The following is an 18,355-nucleotide window of genomic DNA, read 5'->3' as shown; positions in this document are numbered from 1 at the left end:
TCCCCCAGCTGTGAGCCTTCCAACCTTCTCAGTATTCCTTTATATGTGGTTCAGAGTTCTGGGACCATCCCCTGAGCCTGCTTGGTCGGATATTCTGTGTTGTTGTTGGCGGAGCTCTCTGCTATACATCCACCCGATCCACCATCTTGTTTGTTCCTCCATTTCTGTTCTCTTTTGAATAATGCTTTCATTGTTTATATTTTTCATCCTTTTTAATTTCAGTTTGCATTGCTATATTTGAAATAATTTTTAAATATAAAAAGTATGACAAAACTCTTTTTGCTTTTTTCCTCCTGCTTTCCTATGAGTTAATTGAAAACGTTTTAGAATTTCATTTTGATTTATCTGTAGTGTTTTTGAGTGTGTCTCTTTGTACGTCATTTTTAGTGGTTGCTCTAGGTATCACATTATACAGATACAACACAGTCTCCTGGTGTTGACATTTTATTAATTGGAGTGAAATACAGAAACTTTCTGTCTCTTTACATCCCTTTATCTTCCTCCATTTATAATTGTCATAAATATTTCTTCTGCATAACATTTACAACCATATTAGATACCATTATACATTTTTGTTTCAATTTTCAAATACAATTTAGAAAACAGAAGACTAGAAGGAAAGTGTATTTTATGTATCCATAGTTTTATGCTTACTCTTTTCTTCCTTCCTTCTTGATGTCCTAAGATTCCTCTTTTTAATATTTTTCTGTTTAGAGAATTTAGCCGTTCTTGTATGGTTGGACTCCTGATGAGAAATTATTTTAGTTTTTCTTCATATAAGAATTTTTTTATTTCCCTTTGATTCTTGAAGATTATTTTCACTGTATACATAATTGCTGGTTACTAGTTCTTTTCTTTCAGCATTTTAAAAATGTCATGCCGCTACTGTTTGGCCTCCATAGTTTCTCATGGAAAATCTACTGCCAATCAAGTTATTGTTAGGTGCTGTCGAGTCAATGCTGACTCATAGTGATCTTGTTTAGGGTTTCCAAGGAGCAGCTGGTGAGTTTGAACCACCGACCTTGTGGTTCAAACTGACCTTGCTGTCCATTGCTTACCTTACTGCACTCCACCAGGACTCATGCCAGTGCTGTTTACCTATAGGTCAGGTGCAGTTACTCTGTTGCTGCTTTACAGATTATTTTTGGTTTATAGATTTACGATATGGAGGGGTGTGAATTTGTGTTTCTGTTGTTTTAGGTTTGCTCAGCTACTAAAATTTGTAGGCTGTGTCCTTAGCCAAATTCACCAAATTTTCAGCCAGTTGTTTTTCAGATACGTATTCAGCCCACCTTTCTATGTTCTTTCCTACTAAGACTGTAATAACATGAATATTCGTTTCTTTTCCCCGTTCTAATACCATAGTTCCTGAGGTTCTGTGGTTCTGCAACTTTTGTTTGTTTTCTCTCTGTTGTTCAGATTGGTTCTTTTCTCTTTTTCTGTCTTCCTGGTCTCTGATTGTTTCCTTTCTTTTCTTCTTTCTGCTAGTGAACCCATCCATTGACTTTTTATTGTATTGTATTTTTCATATGATTCTTGCTGAGACTTTTTTTTTAAATTCCTTTTTTTTCTGGAGACCTCTGATTTGTTTCAGATGTGTTCAGAACATCTTTGAACCATTTTCATGATGACATATTGTCAGCAGGGACCAGTTTCTGGAGAAGGGTATCATGTTTGGTAAGGTGGAGGGTCAGAGAAAAAGACAAAGACCCCCAACGAGATGGATTGGCCAAGTGGCAGCATTGATGGACTCAAGTGTGGCAACAGTAGTGAGGTTGGTCCAGGATTGGGCAGTGTTTCGTTCTGCTGTGCATAAGGTTGCTGTGAGTCGGTACTGACTTGATGGCACCTAACAACAACAAGCTTAAAATTGTGTGATAATTCTAGCATTCTTGTCATTACTATTTTCATCTGTTAATTAAAAAAAAAATTAAGGTCAAGATATTTCTAGTGCTTGGTATGATATGTAGCATTTAATTCTAGCTGGTGATTTTGAGTATTATGTGATATAGGACTTTGTGTTTTTTTGTTTTGAGATGCACCTATGGAGTTTTTCATTTTTAATGTTTGGTTAAACAAAATACATCTTTTGTAAACAAACCCAGCACAAGGCCAACAACAAAAAGGGAATAAAAGCAAGAAAAACAAAAAGCCGAGGGTTGCCCCTTACTGGGCATCAGGGTTGGGCCTGCTCCTTCCTTCAAGGAAGGGGAGTTTTTGGCCCTTGGGCATCAACATGGGTCCCAGTTCCTAAGCACCAGAATCGGAGATGAACAGAGAAACCAGCCCTGAAATGCTGAGGCATCTTTGCATAGTCCATTGGCTCATGGACTCCCAGTGCATGGGGCTCCTTGGAAGTGCCATCTACACAGGCCCGAGCAGGTGTATGGAGAGGAGTTTCCTCATTTGTCTAGGAAATGGCTTACTTTCACGGGCCATACCAATGGACTTGAGGTCCTGCCTGTGAGAATCAGCAAGGTTGGCTGTAACTTCTGGCCTGTGCTGGTTGGAATGTCATTGTGCAAGGGGTTTGTGGGGAGGGGGCGCTCCCTGTGGTGCCAAGCAGATCTGGTGTAGAAAACGTTAAGAAAGAGATGGCAGCCAGTTGCTGGGAAGGCGTAATGCTTGGTTGCTTCTGTTACTCAGCATAAAAATGGCCTCGTTGGATTGAAGATACATGTGCAGAAAAAGTGCTGGTGTAAACATGCAACTCCAGTCACAATGAGGAGACAGCCTCAGCTCCGTCCCGGGAAGCTGGCTTAGGCACCGCGCACAAACCCCAGGCTGGCTCTGCAGCTGCTGACGAGGAGAAGTCTAGCCAGCAGGGCAGCTCCCAGACCTGGCAAGACCACTGATGTGTGAGGACTGGACAGGTCCTCCTGGCCAGCCCACCTGTCTGAGGCAATCACACCATGGTGACAGATGGTACTTAACTTCCCCTCCTCTTTTGTTTTCCAAAGTTACAGGACAAGTGGTCTACAACTCCTTAAGAGGTAGAAGGGGGTCAAATCTCTGTAAAGGAAACTCCAGAGAGGTGACAAATCCAGCTCCTACCACGCAGTGCATATAACTATCCAGCGTCAGGGCTCTCTTCCTGTCATTCTGGTGACAAACAGATCTGCTCTTAAACTCTGAGCTATCTTCAGAATACTTGGCTCAGCACAGAATTTGCTTAAAGGCAGCCTTATTTTTTCCCCTGATTTTGCCAAAGTGGGTAAACAGGAATTAATGTAGTGAAATGGTCGGAACAAAACTGGAGTGAGCTATTGAGAACCAGCCACTTCACGCTTGCCCCAGTTCAGCTTTTGCTGTATGTCCTCTTAGGTATTGAGCTCATCCCTGTCACACAACCAGCCAGCTTAGAGTCTAAAACACCAAGGATGGCCAGAAAGTGCCCTTAATCATGGAAGGAGTCCCATTAAGGGATAGAGAGGGGGTGCCATTAAGGGTTGGAGACAGCATGCCATCCTGCCGCTAGGGTTTTAGAGGTGAGTTTCTGAGAGACTACCTAGGTCCTTCAAACTGGCCACATGGGCTTTACACAAACTGCAGACCTACTGGCTTGCCAGGAAAGGGACAGTGGAGGGAGGCAGCACCTCCAGGTGAGTTTGGAGCAGCAGTGACTGGTGGGCTCCAGCAGAATCTGTGCCAAGTCCTCAGAAGAAAATTAACTAGGACCCACCAGTCTTTCTCTTAAAAGCAGGGTATTCGATGACTTGTCCTAAGCACACAGAGTTCCTACTTTCCTTTCCCAGAACAAATAATGCTGGTGGTGTTTCTAATAGTCTGTCCTATTGCACTGTCTAATCTGAGGGGAAAAAACCCAACAAGATGTCTGAGGGAGTGGCAAGGGCAGCCCACTGAATAGGTCGCAGAGTGTTGTCTCGGAGGCTGACAGGGCTGAGGTGCGGGGAGGGTGGGCAGGACCTCATTATACATCCGCCCTCCAACTCTGGAGGGCCTCCACCTGTTCTCGTACCACCAGCACGAGTTCACAGTTCTTTCTTCGCAAGTGATATTTTAGAAATTTCCTGAGCTCGCTCTCGCCTCCAATCCACTCAGGCATCTTGAGTTTGGAGTCGAGATTGTAGTAGGCACCTCCCACCTGTCGAACGCAGATCCAGTGCTGCCTTTTGAGAGGCCACTTCAGCGGACCCCAGCACAGGCTGGAGGGCAGATTCATGACAAAGCCCATGACGTTAGTGAGAGCTATGACACCGACATCCCTGCGCTTATCCCACCACACAGCTTCATAGCCTTTGGTCTGAAGGGCGGCCATGATGACGTTGACATCATAGTTCCCATTTCCCAGCATACTCTTCTTGTGGGGTGTCACCATAGCGTTTGGCGACGACCTCTGGAAAATCTCTTGCAGCGTTTCGCGGGTGAAGGCGTTGCTGTCCTGGAAGATGTTGTTGAGGGCATGGAGGGCACAAAGCTCCCTGTGCTGCTTCTCGTGGTAGATTTGTGGGGGCGCTGCCTGGGGCAGTTCCACGGATTCCGATTTGGCCTTGTCTCCCTTCCATGGCACGCAACTCATGTTTTTCGTTTTAGGTTCCAGAAAGGGCTAAAAAACACCCAGCCTCCCCTCCAGAGGAAGAATGCACTCTCTCCAGTCTTCGCACGGTTCCTGAGATCTACCTTATTTTCTGGTGTCCATGATTTATGCTTTGTCACTGGAGACAGGGTTGGAATCAAAAGGAAAAAAAAAAAAAATCCGCTTCTGTCTTCTCAATAGAAAAATAACTCTTGAATTTGTGCATTTCGCTAGCACTGCCAAAACGCAGAGTTTAAAACAAAACAAAACAAAACCATAAAATCTACGACTTTCTCTTTTCTCATCCACCTTGTCCCACCCCACCGCCCTCCCAAACCCACGATTTGCTGTCTGTGTTTTCCTCTGCAAATGCCAACCAGGCCTCAATGCAAATGGACCTCACGGGATCGGTCACATCGTTCCTTTTCAAACCCCGACACCACGGACCTAGGAGACCAGGTTTAGGTGGTGGATCAAACACGCAAATCCGAGCAGTTAGCGAGGACCGACCAATGTGGGGTCGCGGTCAGCGCTCGGGCCTCAGGGGCGGCTCTCCATCTCGTCCTGCAAAGCGTAGACTCACCCCTCGCCATGGCCCTCCACTGGCCGCCACCTGGAGCTGCCGGCCGCCACCTGGGCCACTCGGGCGGCAGGCAGGACTTTGTGTTTTAATTACACCTTCTTACATAAACTGGTTTTCTCTGATGCTGCTCCATCCAGGGAAGAGGTGGTACCTCCTCTTTACTGCCGGTGTGGCTTAGTAGTCCAGGTTCTCCACTCAGAGAGGGAAGGGCTTGTGACTAGAGTTGTGGGCATTTACATTCTCCATGGTTACTGCTTGCTATGTAGACTCCACTAACATCATTTCAGGAGGGAACCTTGTTACTGTTGGGTAGTAAAAGTCCTACTACTCTACGGTGCCTCCTTTGATAGTGCTCCGGTAAGGGAGGAGCAGGGGGCCCTCATTACATGGTAGGGAGGTAGGTCAGACACTATTCTAGCAGAGTGTCAGGGCTCTGGGGCTCCTCGATAACAGTCTGAAGAGGATGGAAGTCTAGGCCTTCCATTCAGCATTTGCTGCTATGAATAGCATTAAGGCCCAGTTTTTTTTTGTTTTATTTTTTTCTGTCAAGTTTGGCTGGAGTAGTACAGTTAATGTATACAAGTTTTATGCCTTGCCTGATCTTTAGGCTAGAAATGGCAGATTTTTTTTTTTTTTTTTAATGTTTTATTGTAAAGAAATGGCAGACTTTTGTTGGGCTTTTTTTTGCTTCTCTCTTTATATGCGTTGGCATTTCTGGGTTGTCAGCATCTCATGCTGCAGGTATGAGATAAAAATGAAACTCAGGGAACCTCACAACCATGCCATCCTAATCACACACTGTCTTATGTTTATTTTCTTTATCGTGCTCTGGGTTCTTAGTTCTTAGTAGGAAGGATAGGGGGAAAATGTACTTCTATTCCATGGTCCTGGAGTGGAAGATGATCATGTTTTGGAACTGTATTTGGTGAGTTCAGTCAGTGATTTGACAATGTTGGAGAAAACAGTCTCACTGAGAAAGGTGGCAGGTAGCTGGCAGTTGTGCCATCCCTCTTTCCTCCATGGCCATAGCAGTCTTTGCTGATCAGTCACAACCCTCTATACTGCTGAGCCCAGAATTTACTTCACAACAGTATTACAGAGACCACACTGCTAGGATTTCATATAGAAGAGAAAATCTGTTGCTATATCTTTCCCAGAACTTTGTTCCGTTGCCCATAATAGTCATGTGAATGATAATGGGAGGTCCTGTCGGGGACCTGCCTTGAAAGGGAAGTTTGGTTCACGAAATAGGGAGATCTGGCGGCGACAGAGACAGAAAAAGAGTATACACAAAGACGTGACGAGAGAGACAAAGAGACACCCCGAAACCAGAGTGGATGGATGCAAGACTGGTGGGCAGACCCTGGATTGCAGGCATTGTGGCCCCTGCAGGCCGTAATGCACTGCCCTGCAAACCGTAATGCATACAGGGTTCAGTCTGCACCCCCTTTTTATTTCAGGGAGGGACTTTACACAAAGGAAGAAGGGGATTATTAAGACAGGGTACAGAAGTGAAATGTGATTAATCGTTCAAAACAGGACACCATGATTTACAGGAACAAATTCTAAAATATACATCGCAAATTGTCTTGATAATCTAACATCCTTAATTTTCCAGAAATTCAAGCAAATTGTTATAAGTTACTTTTTAGGTTCAAATCCCAAGGCAGCAACTCGAGGTTTCCCCAGGCTAATTAACATATCTATAGCACTTAATCTCGAATGGGAAAAGGTGAAAGGATTAAAAGGTCTGGGAGGAGTCCAGCTGTTTAAGCTACCTGGCCTAGGCTTGCAGGAGGAAGAAGGACACTATTATTCCTTGAACAATACTCTGGAATTCGCCAATCTACTTTGAGTGAATTCCTTGGGTAGACTGTCTCCAGAGCCCCCTTGCAAACTTGCCTTTGGAACTTTTTACAGCCTCGGCTTTAGGAGGGGCTTTTTAAAAATATTTGTCCATGGGTATCAAGGGCTCATGTATTAAGTTAATATCAAACATAACTGAATAACTTGATAAAGAACAGGTTTGCCATGCTTGCCAGGTGGCCAGAGTTTGCTCCTCAGAGAGATTGGTTCCCAGAACCTTACGCACTTCCAACACAGTGGAGACATTAAGAGAGGCACATAAGAAACCATTTTCTCAGAAGCTACAATTACTGGAGTTTGAAGCATAGAATGAATAATAGGACCAAAGAAAATTATACAGAGCTAGCCCAACAGTGAGTTCGTAAAAGCCAATGAACCCGGGACGTCCGGAGGTTACTTCCTTGGGCCCTCAGGGTCCCTGGCTAGCCAACCTGAGTGGGGCCATCATGTAGGATTTTCGTCCATGACACAGGCCCTCAATATCTCAGTGGTTGCGGTCGCCAACAAGGTCCCAGTTGAGATAAGTTCTAAGCTTTATAAGATGGATGTAGTTACTCATGAAGCCAAATGAAATAGATAGACTGGAGGGTCTGTGTCTGCACAGAATCTTAACTCCATCTGTGTATGGACTAGGTAGCCCAGAATCGGAATTTAATATTGACTCTAGTAGAAATGTATAGGTCTTCAGGGTCTCCTACCAGGAATTAGTATTAACCTATTATGTGGGAGATAGAAATTCATCTGACGTCAGCAGTGATATCCATCATTCCATGTCCTTTTCAGAAACTGGCTTGAACCTCTGGAAGTCTCTGTCAGTGTATGTTTGCAGCCGTTTTTGTATTAACCTTTAGTAAAACTTTACTCGCATGGGATATCTATGATATTGTTTGATGATTTCTGCATTCATTGGGTCACCTCTCTTTGGAATGGGCACAGATACAGATCTCTTCCAGTCGGTTGGCCAGATAGTTGTCTTTCAAATTTCTTGGTGTAGATGAGTGAGTACTTTCAGTGCCACATCAGTTTGTTGAAAGATTTTGATTTGTATTTCATCAATTCCTGGTGCTTCTTTCCCCCACAGAGCTGTTGGTGGGTTCAAACAGCCTAGCTTTGTTAGCAGCAAGATCTCGTAAGCACTGTGTGATGAGGGCTTCTGATGGTTCTCATAAACCAAAATGCCAAATGAGACTAACTGCTATTGACTTCGTTCGATTCAGAGAAACCCTAAATCGTTATGGAAGCAGACTCCTCTTTCTCCCAAGGCTTGGCGGGTGGGTTTAAACCTTTGACCTTATGGTTAGCAGCCCAGTGCCTAACCCACAGCGCCATTAGGGCTCCTTATGATTCTCATAAGAACCTTAGCTCTTTTCCCCCAGCAGTAATTACCGGAAGTTTCCCCCCCTTTGGTTGGCAACATGTGGATAAGATTCACGTCTTTACATACAAAACATAGTTCTTTTAAAGGTGGTCATGGAATTATTAATATTTTATTGTAAGCAATATGCTGTAGTAGGGTTTATGCAGTCCATAGAAAGATGATTAACTGATCATATAATTTATATGAATTTTTCCTTCATTGAAATGTAGATTATTAAGTTTTAAGAGAATCTTGAGGTATAATTCACCCCCAACCTCTATAAATAGATTTTCATTTTCCAAGGTTTATAGGGAGTCCTGGTGTGGTGCTGCAGGATAATGTGCTGGACTGACAGGTCAGTTTGAGCTCTAAGGTTGGTGGTTCAAACCCACCAACCGCTCCTTGGGAACCCTGTATGGCGTTGCTATGAGTTGTAATCGACTTGACAACACTTAATGACAATAGGGAATTCTGACATTCATAACCATTTAATGTACTATGATTCTACAAATGAGACTCTAAACTCAAAAAATGAATGTAAGTTTAAAGGTTGTCATGAAAAATCATTGCACATGTTTTTTTGGAAGTTGTTGAATAGTTAACTGTAATGTCTGTTAAGATGTTACTTTTCATGATTGGTTACTAAGCACACATACTCTGGAGCTTTGGAATCTTGCCTCCTCTGTTTTGTGACTTGGGCAACTTATTCAATTCTCTGTGCCTTTGTTTTCCGTAAAATGAAAATAAGAATATAATTGTTTTGAGTTAATACATGTAGAGGAATTATAATCATGCTTAGTTATTAGGGGAAGGCCCTAGTGTAGTACAGAGTTGAGTACAGAGTCAGAGGTTCAAACCTGCCAGCCGCTCCTCGGAAACACTATACAAGGTACTATGAGTTGGAACCAACTCAACAGTACTAACAAACAATAACAATTCACTATGCAAAAATTGCTTTATTTTTCTAGTTGCTATCATTTCTAAGCAAAGCATCTTTGTGTAAATCTTATTGTATTGTTTTTAACATTATTTATGATCTGATAGGCTATTTGATACTGTTTTATTTTACTTACTTACCTTCTGTTGTCTTTTCCTTTTTTTTTTTTTTTTTTTTGTCTGAAACGAAAACTCAGTCCTGGAAAATGAAAACTGAAAAAGGGAATAAGAACAAACAGCAATATAACGTTTAATATTTATTGGCATGTTTTTATAGGGTATGCATGTTTATCCTTATGAGATACTAGTATTTACAGGCTTCACCTCATACAGGATGATAGATGATCTCATATTTATGTTTGCACTTGAAGTTTAGACGCTTAATAAGCAGGCTGTTGTTATAAAGTTACATTATATACTTTAACCACTGGGAAAACCTCTCCCCTTGATCCCATTCCACTCCTAACACATGGGTTGCACAGCTGCTGTATGGCTGTACATGGTCCCATGTGTGTTAGGCCAACACAGCCTACATAGGGCTTACATTTTGGAGCACAGTAGTAGTAGCATCGCTGGTTGGAGACCCCAGAAGTATAGCTGCCAGAATTCTGCCATCTGGCAGTGGGCTGCTAGGCAATTCCACACAGGGTATACGTAGACTTTTGCTGAGGACTTTTCGTGGTGCAACAGCCCAGGTGCCTAGCTCGTCAAAGGAACTAAGGGAAAGGTGCTTAGATAGAGCCTCTCTGATGTATAAGGTAAGAGAAAGCCCAATAATGTATGAAAAATTGCATTTGAGCTTTTACTACAGATGCAAGAAGCTTGCCAAATAATCATTTCACTTTTCTGAAAACCATTAAATTAAGAAATTATGAAATTGTAGTGAAGGTGATGGTTGTTACTTAAAAATTTAGCCTTTATATACATGGCAGAAGGCAATACAGCAACAAAAGTTTTGTATTTAAGGTAACATAATCATGATTGCCCTCATTTAATGAAAGTTTAATTCTGGTTTCATTAAAAATTCCCAGAACATTGAACATAAGTCAACATTCCATGGAGAAGACAGTATTATGCAGCTTGCTTGTGTGCATATCTGCATATCGGAGCACAAAATATTGACATGATAATTGCAGTCAAGCCTGAGTGAACAGTGGCCTGTGGGAATTCAGCTGGTGTTGTACCAACTGGATGGCTGCTCAGGACACAGTTTGAAATGCAAGGTGCAAGTTAGCACTTTATTCAGCACAGGCAGGCATCATTTAAAAATCCTTGGGGGCAGCCCTGGTGATGTGCAGATGTTAATACAGTCTGTTCTGAAGTGCTGATATTTTTGAACGTTGTAAGAGACTTCTAGATTCTGGGTGGAAAATATTTGCACAGTTATTAAAGGCATATAATATGCAATCTTTTCCAGCTCTTTCATGGTTGTTTTAATTAACAAACATTTTGTATATGTATACACACACATGTAGAAATGTCTGGGCATGCAGTCAAAAGGGAAGAATCGAAGGAAAATCAGGAACTAAATGAAGTCATTTAATTTTAAACTATTAAACAAGAGAAGGGGTTCTTTTTAGTTGAATGATTAAGCCTATCTGATATTAAGGCCATATATTAAATCTAAAGTTATGCTCTGTTAAGTTATTGCTTCTTTGTTTAAATATTTCATTGATGTACCATAATCGACAGACTCAAATTTAGATGTTGTAGTCTGATTCTATTCTTCCTTTATAGTCTGGACCTACCTGATTGAACAGGGGAAAAAAGCCAGTAATTTTTCATGTGTTAGGTTGACTTCTGTACAATTTTTGGCTTTCATTTATTGTATTGTAAATATATATTTTTTATTGAAAAACGAATTGTAGTTCTAAGTTCCAGATTATATATTAAAAATTAAGTTCTGTCTAAAAGCAAAGTAGATGTTTTACATATACTTTGACCTTTAAAATATTCTATAGCAAAGGTTTTATATGTATTAGCAGCTGTTGAAATATTTTTATTTAGAATATTAGATTTTTAGTAGTTTATCCTGTAGAGTAAAATGTATTTTTAAATATTTGTGTAACTTCTCACAATTTTTAGTTTTATGCATAGACACCATTCTAGTAATTTATTATACATGTTTGAAAGAGGAAAACAGTAATTTTAAAACAATTCACAAGTAAAAGAGTAAATAATGTGATGATGGGATAGTTTTCATTTCCCTAAACTTCTGTTTTTATCACTCTTATTGTTGAAGGATCTTAATGATTACTAGAAATTGGGGATGGTATCTAAATTGAAAATCATAAGTATAAAACCTGAATATTAATAGGTTCTGTATTAAAATGAAAGAAAACATTAAGTGAATTTTACTTTCTGCATTATTTTTGTTATCTTTCATTAGAAATAATCAATTTTAGGAGGTTTTGCATTTTATTTTCTTTGTTTGCTAAATCAGACCAATGTAATGTCCTTATTTATAGTTAAATGTTTCTTTTATACTATAATATTTCATTTTTGACATCTCATTAAAAATGGGCTCAAACCCAGAAAATATCCTGTTGTATGTAGCATAGTCGATAACCCAATAAATTTTTGTTTTCTTATCGATTGAGAACAATTTCTTATATTTTTGTTTTTGGGAAATGGCAAAAAGTTAGCGTGATAATTCATGTGGCTAAGTACAGCAATGTTAAATGTTTAAATGGGTATTACTCTTGGGAAAAGGGATTGGAGCTTTACACTTGCACATATTTGACAGCCTCTCTTCACTTCATTTTTCATCCTAAAGAAGTCTGCAAATATTCTTAGCTCACATCATTATTGCACATCAGTGGTTCTAATTAGCTAAAACAGGAGTTAGTCTCAGTCATTGATCATCATCACCTTCTTGACAGCCTTTTTTTTTTCTTTTTGAATACCCCTTTTTTTAATAACTTGTAAATAAAGAGAATATGTATTAATTAAATTGACCAGATTAGTTGGTAATGTTTTAAACTAGAAACTTTTTCATTTAATTATTCAAAGTAAAAACGTTAGCTTCACATGATAACACTGGTTTCTTGTGTATGCCTTTTCCTCTTATAGAAAGTTTACACATCCCACACCACCAGGAGGAGCTGCTGGACAAATGTCCGCATAGCTTTTAAATGTTGAATTTTTTTTTTCCAATTTAAAAATCATGTAACATAGCAGTCAGTTTTAGACCTTATTGGTTAAAATGTAGATCACGAGGTATATTTTTGCAGTTTATATTTCTAAATGAGGATTTCTATTTAATTTATGAGCTCCACTTATAGTATTTGAAGTCCTGTAGTATAATCACTTAACTGTTAGCTACAGCGTTGGTGGTTCATAACTACCAGCCACTCCTCAGAAACCCTATATTGATCACTATGAGTAAGAAGTAACTCAATGGCACTTACCATTTTCAGTACTAAGGAATCCTGGTGACACTATGGGTTAGGTCTTAGGCTGCTAAGCACAAGGTGGGTGGTTCAAACCTATCAACCCCTCCAAGGGAGAATGATAAGGTTGTCTGCTCCTGGAAAGATTTATACCCTTGGGAAGTCTGTAAATGGTCACTATGAGTTGCTATTGACTTGATGGCAATGACTTAGGTTTAAAAAATAATCAGGTTCCCATAAAGTTTAATATGGAGTCTTGGTGGATTGCTGTTGGATAAGCAGTGGATCGTAAAGTTGGTTTAAACTGCAAGGTGGTGGTTCAGACTCACCAGGTGCTCCTTGGAAACCCTATACAGGGTAGATAGGAGTTTAATACAGTATTCACATGCCAAAATCTCATAACATTCTATTTCATAATATGAGTCATATATGCTAAGAGTTGCAGATTTGTGTTGATCCTGGAGCTTATGATGTTTCGGTATTTGCTTATTTCCTCCAGGAATTTGTTTCTATTCACTGAAATTTTCTATGTAATAGGCACAAGATCTTCCAATAATGACAATTGATCTTTCCCTATTGGTTTATACTTTTTACTTCTTTTTCTTGTCTTTTGTACTAACCTGTTTATCATGAGTGGATGTTAGATTTTGTCAAATATTTTTTCATTTTGATTGATAGACTCTCTAGCCTCTTGGTATGATGGACTACACAGATTGATTTTTGAATGTGGAAACAGCTTTGCATAACCAGAATAAATTTCACTTGTCTATGGTGTACAGTTCTTTTTATGCATTACGGGGTTAAATTTGCTAGTGTGCTGTGGATCATTTTATATCTATGTTCATGAAAGATATTGTCCTGTTGTTTTGTTTTCTTGTGATTTTAAAATCTGGTTTTGATAGATAATAAGAGTAATGCTGGTCTCCAAGAATGAGCAGAGATATTCTTTCTGATTCCATCTTCTTGAATTGATTGTGGGAAATTGGTATTAATGCTTTTAAAATGTTTGATGGAATTCACCAATGATGACATTTGGACCTAGACTTTTCTGTTGGTCATATTTTGATTACTAATTCAACTTCACTTGTGTTATAGGTCTATTTAGATGTTCTATTTCTTCTTGAGTCAGTTTTCGTAGTTTGTGCCTTTCTAGGAATTTGTAACTCATCTAAGTTATCTAGTTTATTGATGTACACGTGTGTTCATAGTATTTGTTTGTAATCCTATCTATAAGATCAGTAGTAATGTCCCTTCTTTCATTCCTTATTTTAAGTAATATGAACCTTCTTTTTTTCTTAGTCTGACTAAAAGTTTGTTTATTTTGTTGATATCTTCAAACAACAAGCAACTTCTGGTTATATTGATTTTCTCAAGTGTTTTTAATTTGTGTATTTTATCAGTTTCTCCTTTATTTCTTTCATATAGCTGGCATTGGCCTTAATTATTTTCTTTTTCTAGTTTCTAAAGGAAGATGCTTAGGTTATATTGCAGCTTTCTGTTTTCTAATCTATGCATTTAATTTTATATATTTCTCTTTAAGTACTGCTTTTGCTGCACCCCCAAATTTAGGTAAGTTGTATTTTTATGTTCATTTACCTCAAAATACTTTAAGATTTCTTTGATCATGAATGATTTTGAACTATGTTGTGTGATTTCCATGTATCTTGAGATTTTCTAGCTAATTTTGTTATTCTTAGTATAACTCCATTGGCTTGGATATGTTATGTGATTTTTATTCTTTTAAATTTATTAAGATGTGTTCAATGGCCAAAAATGTTGACTATCTAATTGAATGTTCCATGTGAACTTTAGAAGAGCATATTATGTTTTGTTAATGTTGGATGGAATATTCTGTGAATTCATTTTAGATCAGATTGATTGATAATGCCTTTCAGGTCACCTGTATCTCTACTGCAGTTTTGCTTGCTTAATTTGTCGACTACCGACAGAGAAGTTTAGAATTGTCCAAATATAATAGTGAATTTGTTACACCTCTGAGTTCTGTGCCTGCTTACATTATGCATTTTTATACTTTTTACTTTTAGTTATATACATACTTAGGGTTGTTAAGTCTTTCTGGAGTACTCACACTTATATCGTATGTAATGCTCCTGTTTATTTCTGGTTATTTTCCTTTTTCGATATTTGATGAAAATTTTTTGTGTACATATGCACAAACTTATGTCATAAAAAATACAATAAATATTCAGTTGTTAATTTGAGACTGTTGTTGTTTAGAGCAATTGAGTCCGTTGTGACTCAAATTGCGCCTGTATTGTTGTTGTTGTTGTTAGGTGCCATCAAGTCGGTGCTGACCCATAGCGACCTTATGCACAGCAGTACAAAACACTGCCCGATCCTGGGTCAACATCACTACTATTGCGTGGGTTAGATGCACCTTAGTCCTCAAGCTGATATCTTTGCTCTTCAACACTTTAAAAAGATCTTGTGCAGCAGATTTGCCTAATGCAATACGTTGTTTGATTTCTTGACTGCTGCTTCAGTGAGTGTTGATAGTTGATCCAAGAATGAAGTCCTTGACAACTTCAATCTTTTCTCTGTTGATAAGAATGTTGTTTATTGGTCCAGTGTTGAGGATTTTTGTTTTCTTTACATTGAGATACAATCCATACTGAAGGCTGTGCTCTTTGATCTTCATCAGTAAATGTTGTAAGTCCTCTTCACTTTCAGCAAGGAAGGTTTCTGTATAGGGTTTCTAAAGAGTGGCTGGTGAATTTGAACTGCTGACCTTGAAGTTCAAACTGACCTTGTTTTTGAGTTATTATCTTACATTGCCACTCCAGGACTCCAGTTTGAGATTATGTATTTGCAAATGATGTCATAGGCCATATATTTTAATGTATGAAATAGTTTTGTAAATCAATATAAAACTCAAATATGAAGTGGCAGATTTATAAATGACAACCAACGACAAAATAGGAAATAATAGGGAAAAAACATACTACATTTCTGAAAGTATGTTTAATATTCCTGAAAATGAAAGAAACATGAAGGAAGCCAAGTTGAATTAATTGGACTGTGATTATGTACCAGTTGTGCTATTAATGAATGGTAAAAAGAACATAACAAAATAGTGTGGCTATGTAAGTAAGTATCAGTAGTCAAAATTTCAAATGTGATTTATTCCAGCTCTTCAGTGCTTTGTGCCTACATTCAAAGAACTGAAAATGGCCGGAGGAAAACTTCATTCATGATAACTAGTCTTGTGCAGAATTTGTGATCACTAACTAAGTGGCCCTTAGTGCTGCCTGCTACTACCCTTTTTTCCCCTGGACCACTCAGTTTCTCAATATTTTTGATAACTATTTTATACTTCCACTCTTCTCAAATTTCCAAAATTCTTTTCCCATTCTGACTCGTGCTTCTTATACCACTGAGAAAATCAGAACTCTTAGAGGAGAACATCTACTAACATGCTAGAGCCGGTACTTGTACATTTTATTTATTTGGAAGAACTTTTTATATTCCTAAGGCCAAACACATGCCATTTGTGCGTTAAAGCTTTTTCCTTCTTGTCTCAAGGAATCAGTTGCCCTGCATGTCTCCCTTCTCTCTCCTTAGTCATTGTTATCTCTCCCTGTCCTGCATCATTCTTGTCAATTTACACATATGCTATTTTATCTCCCATCTTGAACAAACAAACCTTGACATACTGTTCCTTTTCTCTACTCCTCTTTATTGCAAAATTCGACTGAAGTGTAAGTTTAGCTCACTGTCTCCAAATTTATTTATTTCTCTCTTGAACTCACTACAAATTTGACTTTTATACATCATAGGATAAGCACTTGATCCCAAGGTTGGTTTGAACAGCAAGGTAGGCAATTCAAACTCACTGGTCGCTCCTTGGAAACCCTATGCAGGGTTGCTGTGAGTCAGAACTGACTTGATGGCACTTAACAACAACAATTCTGAAACAGTTCTTGTCAAGATGATTACCATTTACCTCAACATTGCTAAATCTAGAAATTTTCAGTCCTTTCTTCTTCAAATATTTACAGATTTGACACAGTTGACTATTCTATAATATTTTTATTCACCTAGCATTCTCTCTCGGTTTTTCTCTTACAATTACTGGCTTATTTGTCTTGGTATCTGCAAAAATACGGCACCACCCTCCTCACAGAGCTCTCTACTTCTCAGCTGTGTTCGATAACTCACTGCAAGGGCCACAGAACGCAGACACCATAATCACAGTTGTGGGATTTATTAGGGCTATTAACAGTTTACAAGGTCAGAACTGTTCAAGACAGTTTTTCCAGTTAGCGCATTCTATCCTCTGCTGTGCCCATAAGCTGGCGTTGCTCTCTCTCTCTCTCTGCGGCATTTGGCCCCTTGGCCTGGCCTCTGCTCTGGATAAATGCCCACAGGACACACCACTACACCATAAACCTCAATCTGAGGCACTCAGCTCAAGCTCAATGGGTCAGCAAATCTAGCTTCCCCAGTTAAGTGCCTTGAGGCACCGAACTCTGCAAACAAGCTTCCAGCTCAGCATCATTTCAACTTTACTTACTCTGTGAGCTGAGATGACCACTGTGGTCGTATGCTTTGGCTCTTGTTTCTGCTTCTCTGCCAATCTTCCTGTGTCACAGCTTTCTGTCGCTGGATTAAGGATGTTCAATGTGCAGGGATCTCTGGGTCCAAAGGACATGTTCCACTCCCAACTCTCCTTTAATAGTAGTTGAATCCATCCTGCTTCTGAGATGGCTCATTTTAAACCCAGCAGGATGATAACATTGACTAATCCCCTCATTAGATTTCCAAGTGCTTACAATCACAATCTTGTTAATAATGACTCACAAGTGAATCATATAGCCCATCAGCATCTATCCCCTACTTTCTCTTACCCAGACCTTCTAAGAACAAGTCATCTGGTGGGTGTTTTCAAAGACCATGGCCAGAAGAAATATTAACTAATTCACTACACTGCACTGCAATATCTTTTGCTGGTTTTTCCTCATTTTACTAACCCGTAACTTCCAGAGTGTCCCAGTATTCAATCCTATTCAAAATCATTTTATAATGATCTCTATTATAAAAGTAGACTCTTACAGTCTACTGTATTCATGTCTCATTCCTAAGGTTCTGTCTTTGGTTTTGACTTCTTTAGTGATTCCATAGTTCTTTATCTAGTTTCACATTTCAATTGAATGTCAGCTAGGTGCTCAAACATAACTATCTAGACACCTCAATCCTCATGCTCCCAATCTCATCCTCTCTATTTCAAGTGATGTCTACTCCATCCTTCTAGTTGCTCACACAAAACCCTGTGGATGCACTGAATTTTCTGTTTCGTATACAACCCACATCCAATGCATCATTAATCTTGTTAGCCTTATCTTAAAAATTTACAGAATTTAATCACTTTCACAACACCCCTACAACTGCCTCTCTTGTCCAAGTCACCTTTATTTCTCACTTAATGTGTTGCAGTTACTTCCTAACTGGTCTTGCTGCTTCTACCCTTGACCTCTTTGGTCTGTCCCCAAACCACCAACCAGTATGAGCTTTTAAAAATATTAATTTGTACTAAGCTATTTCTCTCTTTTCCCATTCCACTTAGTGTCAGAACCAAGGTTCATAGGACCACATTATTGTTTTATCCTTGGTAACTTCTCTGTCCTCAGTTACTATTAGTCTTCTTTACTGTTGTTGTTGTTGTT

At 39.2% G+C, this 18,355-nt stretch overlaps 1 protein-coding gene and 1 pseudogene across 1 annotated transcript in view; one reads left to right on the top strand and one right to left on the bottom strand.

The window, feature by feature from the left end:
* CNTLN (centlein, centrosomal protein) overlaps positions 1-18,355 on the top strand; it is a 407,185-nt gene that overhangs the window by 33,342 nt on the left and 355,488 nt on the right. The window lies entirely within an intron of this gene.
* On the bottom strand, positions 3,932-4,555 carry LOC102838967 (annotated as a pseudogene).

Source organism: Chrysochloris asiatica, unplaced genomic scaffold (genome assembly GCF_000296735.1).
Source record: "Chrysochloris asiatica unplaced genomic scaffold, ChrAsi1.0 scaffold00065, whole genome shotgun sequence".
Classification (NCBI taxonomy): domain Eukaryota; kingdom Metazoa; phylum Chordata; class Mammalia; order Afrosoricida; family Chrysochloridae; genus Chrysochloris; species Chrysochloris asiatica.
Note: the sequence above shows the minus strand (reverse complement) of the source record. Positions and strands in the feature narration are given on the sequence as shown.